We start from the raw sequence: 14343 nt of genomic DNA, 5'->3' as shown, positions 1-14343 counted from the left end.
CTGTCGTCACCACCTGTTGGTGCTGGTGATTGCCATTGTCTGCCTCTATAGGACCCTTGGGGTTGTCCTCTGCCCCTTCCGCGTCTGTATCTGCCTCTTTGGGGCTTGTCAGTGGTTGGAAAGGACCAGTTTTTTGAAGGCCAATTCCTGCTGAACCGTGGTGGCTGAACCTGTAAGAAAGCTTTGACCGTTTGCATAGATTTTGCTTTTTCTTCCATTTTACGTAATATATCCTCAGCATTAGCACCAAAAAGAACATCCTTATGTAAAGGTGCATCCAGAATTTTTGCTTTCACCTGGTCTGGCAGATTTTGTTCCCTTAGCCATGCATGTCTGCGAATAACTGATCCGGTAGCGGCCGATCTGCTGGAGGCCTCTAGGGCATCATAACCACATTGTAAGGTGTGCTTACCCACTTGTTCAGCACTATGCATCATATCCTGCAACTCTTTTAAATCTGGTTGTTCAGGCTGTGACATTTTGGTCTTTAATTGTGATAACAGGAATTGTTGATATTTAATCATATGAAACTGGCAGTTTAAGGCCCTCATGGCTAGGGTGGCCGAGGTGTAAACCTTCTTACCCCATCTTTCTAGAGATCTAGATTCCCTTTCCGCAGGAAGTGGATTCTTGGCCGTGGAGGCCTTAATTCCTTTAGGGCCTTGAGAAATAGTTTCAGGGTCTGCATTATGGCCTTTGTAGAGGAACTGATGAGAATTAGGTACTCTGTAATACCTATCCGGCTTAACTGGTGCAGGAGGCAGAGAATCAGGATTAAGGCAGGCCTACGAGTAGACATCATCCAATACCTCCAAAACAGGAGGAATAGCCAAAGGTCTATGCTGAGGTAACCAGAGAAATTCCCTAAGCCTTTTCTTGGAATCTGAAAAGTCTTGGCCTTCCCAGTGGAAGTGCTCTCTCAAAGAGTGTAAGGTTTCCCCAAAAGAAAAATCCTCAGGGGGGGATACAGAAGGAATAGACTGCTCTGCATCCGAATCCTCGAAAGGGGAATAAGAGTGTTCTTCAGCATCAGAATGTTCTGATAAAATGGATTCTTGGTCAGAAGTAGGAGAATCCTCCTCTACTCTGGGTCTCTTGTCCAGAGGGGCCTGGGAGCCTCTGATAAGAGTGATAAGGTCCTCAGCCATTTTAAGCATGTGCTTCTTAGGCGTGGGCCCAGGTCTTGGGCCTTGTGCAGCAGGCCTAGTAAGTTGCTTGGCTGTTTTGGATTTAGTGAAGGCCTTGATAGAGAAAGATGATGAAGGCCTAAATACACCATGGGTGGATGTAGATCTATCCACATTGGTAGGTTCGACATAAGCAGGGGCTTCGGTTGTGGTCTGGGAAAAGGCCGAAGAAACAGCGGTCTCGGGTATAGAAGACCCCGCCGAGGGAGTGTCGTCGGTAGTCAGGGACTGCAAAGGAGTCTCACTGAGAACCGGACCACGTGGAGCTTGCTTCGGCGTGGTGTCGGTGGAGACCGCGGTTCTCGACTGGTCCTTTCTTTGCGTTTCTAGACATAGCGGTAGTCGGAGTATCCGGCGACATTTTATAATTAAACGCTTTACCAAAAGTGCTGGGCGAACTCCGCGACGCTTGATAGTGCGTTTATTGAAGGTAGCACAAAGCGACAGCCCGAGACGCCGTGGTCTGGGCCCAAAACAAGGTATGCAAAGGGAATGGAAATCCTTATGCGGTATTTGCTTCCCACAAGAAATACAATTATTAACTTTTTCTGACATCGGTCTGAGGCAAGAAAAGATTCCCAACGGGTACTTAGCTTTAATGAAGACTTGGTTCCAAAATTTTTCGTAATTCAGGAGCTGGCCGACCGCACTTGAACTGCTTCTGCTTCGGCACGCGTGCGTGGCAAAAAAGACTGAAGAAGATGGCGTCGGCTGTGTCTTTTATACTCTAGCCTTCCTGACGTCAAAAGAGTACGCGACAACAACCGACGCCGGACCAAGACTTTGGAATTCGGCCGACCGAGGGACCGCCTGCCGGCTGAAAACCCATATGTGATTACTGCAGCTGTAATGCACGATGAACATCTAGGAGGAGCCAAAATGCCCTGCAAGACCGCAGTGGCAAAGCCTGCTCTAGATTTGGAGTATAATGGTAGGTTGTAGTGCTTGGAGAAGGTATGCACAGAACTCCAAGTGGCTGCTTCCAAAATATCCTTGGTAGGAACTCCTCTGAGGAAGGCTGCAGAGGTGGCTGTGGCCCTGGTGGAATGAGTTCTAATGCCTGTAGGAACAGTTTTGCCATGAAAGGAATAGCAAAAGCGTATGCAGTGGGCTATCCATTTTGAGATTGTCTGTTTGGAAATTGGCTTCCCTTGAGCTCATACCGCATAGGCCACAAAGAGCTGTTCTGATTTTCTGAAAGGCTTTGTTCTGTCCAAATAATAACGCAGTTGTCTGTGGATGTCCAAGGAATGTAGTAATCTCTCCCTTTGTTTTGAGGATTAGGATAAAAAGTAGGTAAATGTATGGCCTGATTTAAAGCTACCCTGGATACCACTTTAGGCATAAAGGACGGGTTGGTTCGTAAGGAAACTCTGTCCTGATGGAAGATGATAAAAGGCTGGACAGCCATGAGAGCCTGTAGTTCTGAAACTCTACGAGCTGAGGTGATAGCCAGAAGGAAAGCTGTTTTCCAGGACGAATATTGCAAATCTGATGAGGCAGCTGGCTCAAAGGGAGGCAAGGTTAGTTTTTCCAGAATGAAATTAAGATCCCAAGGAGGTATTGGTTGTTTCCTTGGAGGCCTTAAATTCTTAGCCCCTCTGAGGAACTGTCTTAAGAGAGGGTGAGAGAATAAAGGTGGATCAGTGTTGTATTCTGCAGAAATGGCTGAGGCATGGATTTTGATGGAGGAGAAAGGAAGTCCACTGCTTAGCAGTTCAGCCAAATATTGTAGTATTTGAGGTAAATTCAGTTTTCCAGGATCCTGGCCCTTTTTCTCATTCCAGACACAAAAACGTTTCCATTTTATGGAGTAAGCTTTTCTAGTTGATGGCCTTCTGGCCTCCAAAATGACATCCTGCACCTCCTTGGAGAGTAGGGCCTGTTGTGATGCTAAGGAATCTTCCATGCGGCTAGATTGAGTGTTTTTAGCTGGCTGTGAAGAGTTTTGAAACTGTGCTGAGTCAGAAGAAGAGGCATTAGAGGCAGGGTCCATGGTGGGGAATCGCCAGGCTCCTCAGGAGTGGGTACCAGTGTTGCCTTGGCCAGTCCGGAGCAATGAGAATCATCTTTGGTCTGTCTGCTTTGGTCTTTAATAGAACTTTGGGCAGCAGAGGAAGAGGAGGGAAGGCATAAACTGTCATTGATGTCCAACTGAAAGAAAGAGCGTCCACTCTCCAGGCCTTTGGATGGAAGATCCTTGAGCAGAATTTTGTCAATTAATGATTCTTGTGGGAGGCAAAGTGATCTATGTCTGGCCTTCCCCATTCTTGGATTATTTCTGTAAAAACTTTTGGATGCAATTTCCATTCGTGTGGATCTGTCATATTCCTGCTTAGGTTGTCTGCCAGCGTGTTTTCCTTGTCTGGCAAGTACTGTGCTTGTAGTTACATTTGTAAGTCCATGGCCATGTTCCAAAGTGACATGGCCAGTCTGCATAGGGGGTAAGAATGTGTTCCTCCCTGTTTGTTTATGTACCACATAACTGTGGTGTTGTCCGTTCTTATCAATAGTTGACCTGGTTGTAGAAGGTCCTTGAAAGCTATAATAGCATTTATTACTGCTAGCATTTCTTTTTGACTGATGTGAAGGTGCTTTTCTTTTTGGAACCATTTGCCCTGAATGCACCGATCTGTCATGTGCGCCCCCCCGCAGGCGTAGTCCGAGGCGTCTGTTGTGATGACTTGATTTGCTTGAGGCTTGCTGAATGGAAGACCTGTGTTTGTTTGACATGCTTGAGCCCACCACAGAAATTCCTTTTGCAGACATGGAATTAGTAGTATTATTGTTTCTAAACTGTGGCTATGTTGAGACCATATGTTTTTCAGGTACCATTGTAGTTTCCTCATATGCAGCTTTGCACATGGGATTAGTAAGATGCAAGATGCCATGAATCCCAGAGCCTGCAGGATTTTCCTTGCAGTCAGCCTGGTGCAATTTGCTAGTGTTCTGAAGTACTGAATTAGTTGCCCCTGCTTCTCTGGCGTGAGGTAGGCCATCTGGGTGTTTGTGTCCAAATTGGCACCCAGGAAAATTATCTTCCGAGAGAGTATTAGCCTTGATTTTCTTTTGGTTGACTGTGTATCCCAGAGAGTTCAATAACATTATTACATAAGCCAGATGTTACAGAAGAATGTGCTTGCTGTCCGCTTGGATCAGGCAGTCATCCAAATAGGGGTATATTTGTATCCCTTGAAGTCTGCAGTAGGCAATTACTGATGCCAGGCATTTCGTGAATACTCTGGGCGCAGTAGATAAGCCAAAGGGCAATGCAGAGAATTGATAATGGGTTGAACTTGCAAGAAATCTGAGGTACCTTCTGCAATTTTGTCTGATTGGGACATGCAGGTATGCCTCCTTGAGGTCCAATGTTACCAGCCAAGACTCCTTGCCCAGCATAGGAAGAAGTTGCTGTAGAGTGAGCATCTTGAATTTTGGTACGAGTAGAAATGTGTTTAGGATGGATAGATCCAAAATAGGTCTCCAATCTTTTCCCTTCCTTGGCACCAGAAATAGCCTGGAATAAAAACCTTGACCTTGTTCGTGCGTAGGTACCTCTTGAATAGCTTTCATGTTTATGAGATCTGTAATTTGCCTTTGAGCCTCTGCCCTTTGTTTGTGTGGCAGGTTTGGCATGCCTCTCATTTTTGGAAGGGTGTGAAAATGGAATTTGTAGCCTCTGTTTATAATGTCCAGGATCCATTTGTCCTTTGTGACAACATGCCAATTTTTTGAAAGTAATGCCAGCTTTCCTCCTAAGGGGCTGCTATTTGAGACCTGGTTGGCATGCAAAGGGGAAAGTCATTGGGTTTGCTTTCTGAAAGATTGCGAGTTGTCCCACCACCTCTTTGTGTAGGAGCTTGCCATTGTCTGCCTCTATACGATCCTTGGGATTGTCCTCTGCCCCTCGGGTGCCTGTATCTGCCTCTTTGGGGTCTGTCTGTGGCAGGAAAGGACCAGTTTTTGGAAGGCCAATTTCTACTAAAACGTGGGGGATGAACCTGTAGAAATTCTTTCACAGTTTGCATTGATTTAGCCTTTTCCTCCATTTTCCTTAATACCTCCTCAGCATTAGCACCAAATAGTACATCCTTTTGAAGAGGGGCGTCTAGTAATTTAGCTTTGACATGATCAGGCAAGGCTTGTTCCTTGAGCCAGGCATGCCTACGTATGACTGATCCTGTAACAGCAGCTCTACATGAGGCCTCTAGAGCATCAAAACCACATTGTAAGGTATGCTTACCCACTTGTTCTGCACTATGCATCAAATCCTGCAACTCCCTTCACGTCTGGTTGTTCAGGTTGTGACATTTTACTTTTCAATTGTGATAACAAAAACTGTTGGTATTTTAGCATATGAAACTGACAGTTTAAGGCCCTCATGGATAAGGTAGCCGAGGTATATACCTTTTTTCCCCACCTTTCTAAGGATCAGGAATCTCTCTCGGAAGGCAATGGATTTTTGGCAATGGAGGCCTTAACTCCCTTGGGGCCCTGTGAGATGGTTTCTAGGTCAGCAGCATGGCTTTTGTATAGAAATTGGTGTGAGTCAGGAACCCTGTAGTACCTGTCAGGCTTAACTGGAGCTGGAGGTAGAGAGTCCGGGTTAAGGCAGGCCTCCGAGTAAACATCATCTAGGATGTCCAAGACAGGAGGTATAGCCAGAGGCCTGTGCTGAGGTAACAAGAGAAATTCCCTGAGCCTTTTCTTGGAATCTGAATAATCCTGGCCTTCCCAGTGGAAGTGTTCCCTTAAGGTATGCAAAGTTTCCCCAAATGAGTAATCCTCAAGGGGGAATACAGAAGGGATGGACTCCTCCGCATCAGAGTCTTCAAAAGGGGAGTAAGAATGTTCCTGATCATCAGAGTGCTCTGAAATAATGGAGCCCTGATCAGAGGAGGGGGAATCTTCCTCCACTCTGGGCCTTTTGTCCGGTGGGGGCTGAGAACCTCTGATTAGAGTAATTAAATCCTCAGCCATTTTAAGCATCTGTTTCTTAGGCATGGGGCCTGGAGATGGGCCCTGTGTAGCTGGTCTCTTAGGGTGCATGGTTGCTTTAGACTTTGTGAAAGCCTTGATGGAGAAAGAAGAGGAAGGTCTGAAGACACCTTCAGTGGAGGTGGACCTGTCCACATTCTGAGTTTCAACGTCAAGAGTGGCTTCGGTATCTGTAGTCGGGGTGTAGGCCGAGGAGCCTGTGATCTCGGGCACAGGAGACACCGTCAAAGAAGTGTCGTCGGTAATCAGGGGCTGCGTAGGCGCCTCGCTGAGAACCAGACCACATGTAGTCGGCTTTGGCGTGGTGTCGGTAGAGGCCACGGACCTCGTGTGTCGGTCCTTGTCTTTGCGTTTTTTAGACAAAACCAGAGTCGGAGTATCCGACGACATAGTATAGTTAAATGCTTTTCCAAAATAATGCTGGGTGAACTCCGCCCGACGCTTAATAGTGCGTTTGTTGAAAGTAGCACAAAAGCGACAGACCAAGACGTTGTGGTCTGGGCCTAAACAAGGTATACAGAGGGAATGGAAATCCTTATGCGGTATTTGCTTCCCACAAGAAATACAATTATTAACTTTGTCTGACATCGGTCTGAGGCAAGAAAAGTTTCAACGGGGTACTTAGCTTTTAAGAAGACTTCGGTTTCCAAATTTTCATAATCTCAGGAGCTGGCCGACCGGCACTTGCGAACTGCTTCTGCTTTGGGCACCGCGCGGCAAGAAAGACTGAAGAAAATGGCGTTGGCTGGTTCCTTTATACCCCTGTCGCACTGACGTCAGGGAAAAAGTGACGACAACCGACGCCGGACCTAGACTTTGGAATTCGGCCGACCGAGGACCCGCCTGACGGCAGGAGAACCCATCTGTTATGACTGCAGCTGTATGCAAGATGAAAATCTGTTTTACCTCAAACCTGGATGCCAGAGTAGGGGATAAACGCAGACAAACAGAGATAGCTGACATGTGAGCTTTAACTGATGAATAAGCCAGGCCAGCTGACAGCAGTTCTCAGATATATTCCAGAACCAGTGGTATTCCCACTGCCAGTGGGTCTTGGTTCTTGGAGAGACACCATAGTGAAAATCTTTTCCATTTGGAAATGTAAGAATTTCCAGTGTTGGGTTTTCTGGCCTCCTGCAAAACCCTGAGCACATCCTAAGAGAAAATGTGTCAGAAGGGAATTAGAATCACATCACCCACAGCCATCAGCTGTGGTGTTGACAGGTGTGGATATGCAAGGGATCCTTTGTGTGTGAGAAGGTCCACTCTGTGGGGTAACTTTTGGTGATGGCCCTTGACTAATTGCAGGAGAAGGGGGAACCAATGCAGTCTTGGCCAAAAGGAAGTCAACAGCAAGATTTGTTGTTGATCGTGCTTGATTGTGAGCAGGACTTTTGGTATTAGAAGTAGGGAAGAAAATGCGTACAGGAACATCCCCTTCCATGAGATGGAGCGGACATCCACGTTCCAAGCCACAGGACTTGGGACTCTGGCACAGAATTTTGGAAGTTGTCTGTTCATGGGGGAAACAAATAAGTCTATGTGTGGAGTACTCCATTGGTGGACTATGTCAGGGAACACATCCCTGTGAAGCATCCATTCGTGGGACTGGGTTCAGGACCTGCTCAGAAAGTCTGCCACAAGGTTCCTGTTGGGAGGAATGTATATGACCTGAATTGTCATGTTGTACTGATCCAGGAGTTTTAGTGTGCCTGGACGAAGGTGATGAAAGCCTACTTCTAAGGGTCTTAGGAAGAAATGACTGACAGATACTGCATGACTTATGATCATGGTTAGGGCCTCAGCAAAAAAGACCCTGGGTATGGCTGTCCTTATGTGGCGTCTGTCTTCCACACTGGCACTTGCCCTTCCTGGATGACATAACAAAACAATAACAAGAAAAGAGATTCCCCAACGGAGCATGTACCTGAAAGCAGAAGCTGGAAATACTGGAAACTGTATGACCGATGGTAGGAGCTGGTGTTCTGACTAGTGGCAGAAAAGTTCTAAGGATGGTACATGCCTACATCCATTTTATGGCCTACATCTGACTGCAGCGGACATCGGATGTGCCATGTATCCTATAGTGGCAAAAGACTTTTGTAAAGTGGCCGACGTCGGGTGTCTTCTGGCAGGGGTATCCTTTAATTTAAGAATACTGCAGCAAGTGAAAGTACAGTTTTGTACCTACCATAAATGTAGATGTTCGAGTGTAGACACTGCTGCAGTCATTACACTTCGGTTATCCTGCCGTCAGGCGGTACCCTAGTCGGCCTGAGTTCCAAAGTCTTGGTCCAGCATCGGTTGCTGTCGCTTCTTCCCTGACGTCAGTGCACCAGGGGGATATAAGATGCATCCGACGCCATTTTCTTCAGTTTTTCTATCCCCAGATGTCAGGTGACCCCAAATTGGTAGGGCTTACAAATAGCTAGTGAAATATATATATAAAAGAAAAGCAAACAACCAATTTTAATTACCAGCAAATACTCCCTTTTAGGAAATAAGGGTAGAAGAGCTAGGTATGTACCAGAAAGTTAGAGGGGAAGGAGGGAGGGTAACCTGGACTGCAGCAGTGTCTACACTCGAACATTTACATTTATGGTAGGTAAAAACTGTACTATGTTCATCGTGTGACACTGCAGCAGTCATTACACTTGGGAGGAATCCCAAAACTGAGGTAGGGAGGATGGATCTATAAAGCATTAGGGGTGGCTATAAGGCCCTGCAGTACGGCAGTGGCAAAGCCAGCTCTGGATTTGGAATATAAAGGCAAATGGTAATGTTTGGTGAAGGTATGGACAGAACTCCATGTTGCTGCTTCTAAAATATCCTTGGTGGACACTCCTCTGAGGTAGGCAGCTGAAGTGGCTGTTGCCCTGGTGGAGTGAGATCTAATGCTGCTAGGTACAGGTTTTCCATGGTGGGTATAGCAGAAACATATACAGTGAGCTATCCATTTTGAAATAGTCTGTTTTGAAATGGCTTTTCCCTGTGCTCCTGCAGCGTATGCTACTAATAATTGCTCAGATTTCCTGAAAGCTTTGGTTTTGTCCAAGTAGAAGCGTAACTGTCTGTGAATGTCCAAGGAATGTAGAAGTCTCTCTACTTTGTTCTGTGGCTTTGGATAAAAAGTTGGCAAGTGAAAAGTTTGGTTTAGAGCCACACTTGATATCACCTTTGGCATACATGTAGGGTTAGTTCTTAAGGACACCCTGTCCTGGTGGAAGATGAGGAAAGGTTTCACTGCCATTAGTGCCTGTAATTCTGAAACTCGTCTTGCTGATTTTATTGCTAGTAGCAGAGCAGTCTTCCAAGAGATGTATTTTAATTCTGCTGTGCTAGCTGGCTCAAAAGGAGGTAAAGTTAAGTTGAGGTCCCAAGTTGGTGCAGGTGCTCTACGGGGCAGTCTCATGTTTTTAGCCCCTCTGAGGTACTGTTTGAGCAAAGGATTTGAAAAAATTGGTGGATCCGTGTTGTAATGAGCAGAAATGGCGGAGGCATGAATCTTGATGGATGAGAAAGAGAGGCCCTTGTCCAGCATCTCAGTTAAGTATTGAAGTATCTGAGGAATGTTTGGTACAAGAAGGTCAAGGCTGTGTGCTTGGTTCCAGGCACAGAATCTCTTCCATTTATCCAAGTAGGCTCTCCTGGTGCTAGGCCTCCTGGCCTCCAGAATGACATCCACAACAGCTTTGGAGAGAGACGATACTTGGTTGGTACAGGAATTTTCCATGCAGCTAGATTTAAGGTCTTTAGCTGACTGTGAAGTATCTGATTGTTGTGTTGTGTCAGCAGCTGTGGGATTTGAGGCACAATCCAGGGTGTTAAGTTCTTTAAGATTGGGTACCAGTGCTGGCGCGGCCAGTCTGGTGCAATCAGGATCATCTTTGGCTCTTCCTGCCTGGCTTTTATGAGTACCTTTGGAAGGAGAGGTAGAGGAGGGAAAGCATATACTTGTAGTTTTTTCCAGCTGAATGAGAGGGCATCCACTTTCCATGCTAGTGGATGGTAGCTCCTTGTGCAGAATTTCTGTATTTGGCAGTTCATTGGGGTTGCAAACAGATCTATGTCTGGTTCCCCCATTTTTGTGCTATCATTCTGAATATTTGTGGACTCAATTGCCATTCGTGAGGATCCATGATGTTTCTGCTTAGGTCGTCTGCCAGTTTGTTTTTCTCTCCTGGCAGGAATTGTGCCTGCAGATGAACTTGGTAGTTTAAAGCTGTGTTCCACAAGTTCATGGCTTTTCTGCAGAGGGGGTAGGAGTGTGTGCCCCCTTGCTTGTTTATGTACCACATAACTGTGGTGTCTGTCTTTACTAGTAGTTGTCCTGGATGTAGCAGGTCCTTGAAAGATATAATTGCATTTTGTACAGCTAGCATCTCTTTTTGATTGATGTGGAGATGTCTTTGTTCTGCGGGCCACTCGACCTGAATACATTTTCCTGCCATGTGTGCTCCCCAGGCGTAATCCGATGCATCTGTTGTTAGTGTCTGCCTGGCTATGGGTTGAGTAAAAGGCTGTCCCTTGTTGAGGTGACAAGCTTGAGCCCACCATTGAAACTCCTGTTGAAGGCAAGGAATTAGTGGTATAACTGTTTCCAAATTTTGACAGTGTTGAGACCATACACTCTTTCGATACCATTGTATTTTCCTCATATGCAGTCTGGCATATGGAATTAGTAGTATGCAAGATGCCATGTAGCCCAAGGCCTGCAGAATTTTTCTTGCAGGGAGTTGGGTCTTTGTTGCCATTAAATGAAAATATTGAGTCAGTTGTCCTTGCTTGTCTGGCGTGAGATAAGCCATCTGGGCCGTTGTGTTCAAGCTGGCACCCAGGAATATTATCTGTTGTGAGGGCACTAGTTTTGATTTCTTTTCATTTACTGTGCACCTCAGGCAACTTAATAACTGTTTTACGTACGCCAGATGCTTTAGAAGAATGTCCTTGCTCTCTGCTTGAATTAGGCAGTCGTCCGGGTATGGGTAAATTTGAATTCCCTTTTGCCTGCAAAATGCAATTACTGGTGCCAGGCACTTTGTGAAGACCCTGGGCGCAGTAGATAAGCCAAAGGGCAGGGCAGAGAATTGACAGTGCATTGAACCTGCTAGAAATCGGAGGTATCTTCTGCAGTTTTGTCTGATAGGGACATGCAGGTATGCCTCTTTGAGGTCCAAAGTCACGAGCCAAGCTTTCTTGCCCAGCATGGGAAGAAGCTGCTGTACTGTCAACATTTTGAATTTCAGAATGTCCAGGTAAGTGTTCAGAGAAGAAAGGTCCAGAATGGGTCTCCAGACTTTGTCCTTTCTGGGAACCAGAAAGAGCCTTGAATAAAATCCTTGTCCTTGCTCTTGTGGTGGTACCTTTTGAATAGCTCTCATGTCCATGTTTTGTTTTTGAGCCTCTGCCCATTGATTTGGTGGCAGATTTGGCATTCCTTTTAATCTTGGGAGAGTGTGGAAGTGGAACCTGTAACCTTGATGAATAATGTTGAGAACCCATTTGTCTTTGATGATGCAAAACCAATTATGATAAAAAAAGAGCCAGTTTTCCTCCTAAGGGGGCTGCCAAGAGATATCTGTTTGGCAGCCGTAGTGGGAAGTCATTGTTTTTTTAAGGTTGAGGTCTGTCTTCCCCTTCTTTCTGGCATGGTGCACCCCACTGTCGAGGTCTGTAAGGGCCTTGTGTCTGACCTCTACCTCTTGGACGTCTATATCTGCCTCTTTGAGGTCTGTCTGTGACTGGAAAGGACCAATTTTTGTTGGCCAATTTCTGCTTAAATGAGGGGGTTGAACCTGTAAGAAATCTTTGACCGTCTGCATAGATTTTGCCTTATCTTCCATCTTTTTTAATACCTCCTCTGCTTTAACTCCAAACAACACATCCAGTTGCAAAGGTGCATCCAGTAATTTGGCCTTCACATGTTCTGGTAGCGTATGTTCTTTTAACCAAGCATGCCTTCTAATGACAGAGCCTGTAACTGCTGCTCTGCAGGAGGCCTCCAAGGAATCAAAACCACATTGCAAAGTATGTTTTCCCACCTGTTCAGCTGCATGCAATAAATCCTGCATTTCTTTCAAATTAGGCGGATCTGAATCTGAAGCATCTTTTGTTTCAACTGAGACATTAAAAATTGCTGATATTTTAACATGTGAAACTGTCAATTTAAGGCTCTCATGGCTAAAGTTGCAGATGTATAAACTTTCTTGCCCCATCTGTCTAATGCTCTAGAATCTCTGTCAGAGGGGACTGGGTTTTTTGCTGATGAAGCCTTAATCCCTTTGGGTCCCTGAGATATAGTTTCAGGGTCAGCAACAGGGCTTTTATAAAGAAACTTGTGAGAGTCAGGGACTCTGTAATATCTATCTGGCTTAACTGGGGCTGGTGGTAAGGAGTCAGGGTTTAAGCTGGATTCAGTGTATACATCATCCACAGTATCTAACACTGGCGGGATAGCAAGGGGTCTGTGTTGAGGCAATAAAATGAAGTCTCTGAGCCTTTTCTTGGATTCTGAATAATCTTGGCCTTCCCAGTGGAAATGCTCCCTCATGGTATGTAAGGTCTCCCCAAAGGAGTAGTCCTCAGGTGGAGAAGCTGATGGAATGGATTCCTCAGCATTAGAATCCTCATAAGGGAGTAAGGAGTACCCTAGGTCAGAGGATGAGAGTCAGAGGAAATGGACACCTGGTCTGAAGATTCATAGTCTGCTTCTTGTCTGGGCCTTTTATCTGGAAGGGGTTGGGACCCTCTGATCAGGGTGATTAGGTCTTCGGCCATTTTATGCATTTGTTTCTTAGGCATGGAAGCCTGCCCTGGAGATTGCTGTGTCTGTTTCTTTGCTTTAATAGGAGGCTTAAACAGAGGGTTTAATTGTTAACTGTGTACGTCTGAAAACACCCTCTGAAGCTGTAGAAAGGTCAGCTACCTCGGTTCCCTCTGTGGGATTAAGCTTGGTAATCTGAATTGTAGGGGCGTCCGAAGGCCCAGCCTGCTCCACATGGGAGTCGGAGGCGGTCTGGGGTTCTATTGTAGCGGTCGTCAGGGGCTGTGTAGGCGCCTCGCTGAAAACCGGAGAAACTGCGACCAGCCTAGAAGAGGCCTCGTCGTCAGTCTTGGGCCTCGGATGCCTGTCCTTGTCCTTGCGTTTTTTTAAGAATACCGGTCGTCGGAAGTTCCGACGGCATGGTGTAATTAAATTTTCTGCCAAAATAATGTCGGGAAAAATCAAACAGACGTTTAATAGTGCATTTATTAAACCTAGCACAAAACCGACAACCAGTGACGTCGTGGTCAGGGCCTAGGCATGGGATACAGTAGGAGTGGAAATCCTTATGAGGTATTTGCTTCCGACAAGAAATACAATTAACTTTTACTGACATCGGTCTGAGGCAAGAAAAAGTTTCCCCAATGGGGTACTTAGCTTTTTAGAAGACTTCGGTTCTGGATTCGGTATGAAAATCTCAGGAGTCAGCCGACCGGCACTTGCGAACTGCTTCTGCTTCGGGCACCACGCGGCAAGAAAGACTGAAGAAAATGGCGTCGGCTGCATCTTATATCCCCCTGGCGCACTGACGTCAGGGAAGAAGCGACAGCAACCGACGCTGGACCAAGACTTTGGAACTCAGGCCGACTGGGGTACCGCCTGACGGCAGGATAACCCAAGTGTAATGACTGCAGCAGTGTCACACGATGAACATCAGAAGGACATCTTGGGATTCTTGGAAGGTCAGATAGAAGGCTGACAGGCAGCTATTTCAGGCAATCTGCAATACTGGGCAAACTAAATACATTCAACAGTGTTCTTTTACTGGTTTCATTTATGCTGTGTTAACATCAAGATTCTAAATGCTATAAAGTTCTCACTAAGCCCATCTTTATTCTCTATAGCTAATTTTATTTTGTAGCAGATGGAAAAAGATGGATTCTTTTCAAAATTAATGACAAAATAAACTTCAAAGAAATACACAAAAAGCATAAAATCAGGTCAGGAAACTGTACTCAATGACAAATGAAGTGGGAAAATGGAGTCACTAGTCTCTTTCAAAGTGCTGCAATGTGTCCCAGCCAACTGACCCCAGCTTGATTTATTAACCTACTTATTCAGGATGTAGGTAAAACATTATCAGCCTACTATCAAATCTCATTCACTACTCCTGAA

At 45.8% G+C, this 14343-nt stretch overlaps 1 protein-coding gene across 1 annotated transcript in view; it reads right to left on the bottom strand.

Annotated features, from left to right (window-relative positions):
* ZBTB8B (zinc finger and BTB domain containing 8B) overlaps positions 1-14343 on the bottom strand; it is a 169042-nt gene that overhangs the window by 61562 nt on the left and 93137 nt on the right. The gene's annotated exons all lie outside the window — the stretch shown is intronic.

Source organism: Protopterus annectens, chromosome 1.part1 (genome assembly GCF_019279795.1).
Source record: "Protopterus annectens isolate FY-2018-M chromosome 1.part1, PAN1.0, whole genome shotgun sequence".
Taxonomy (NCBI): domain Eukaryota; kingdom Metazoa; phylum Chordata; order Ceratodontiformes; family Protopteridae; genus Protopterus; species Protopterus annectens.
This window is presented reverse-complemented; position numbering and strand designations above follow the sequence as displayed.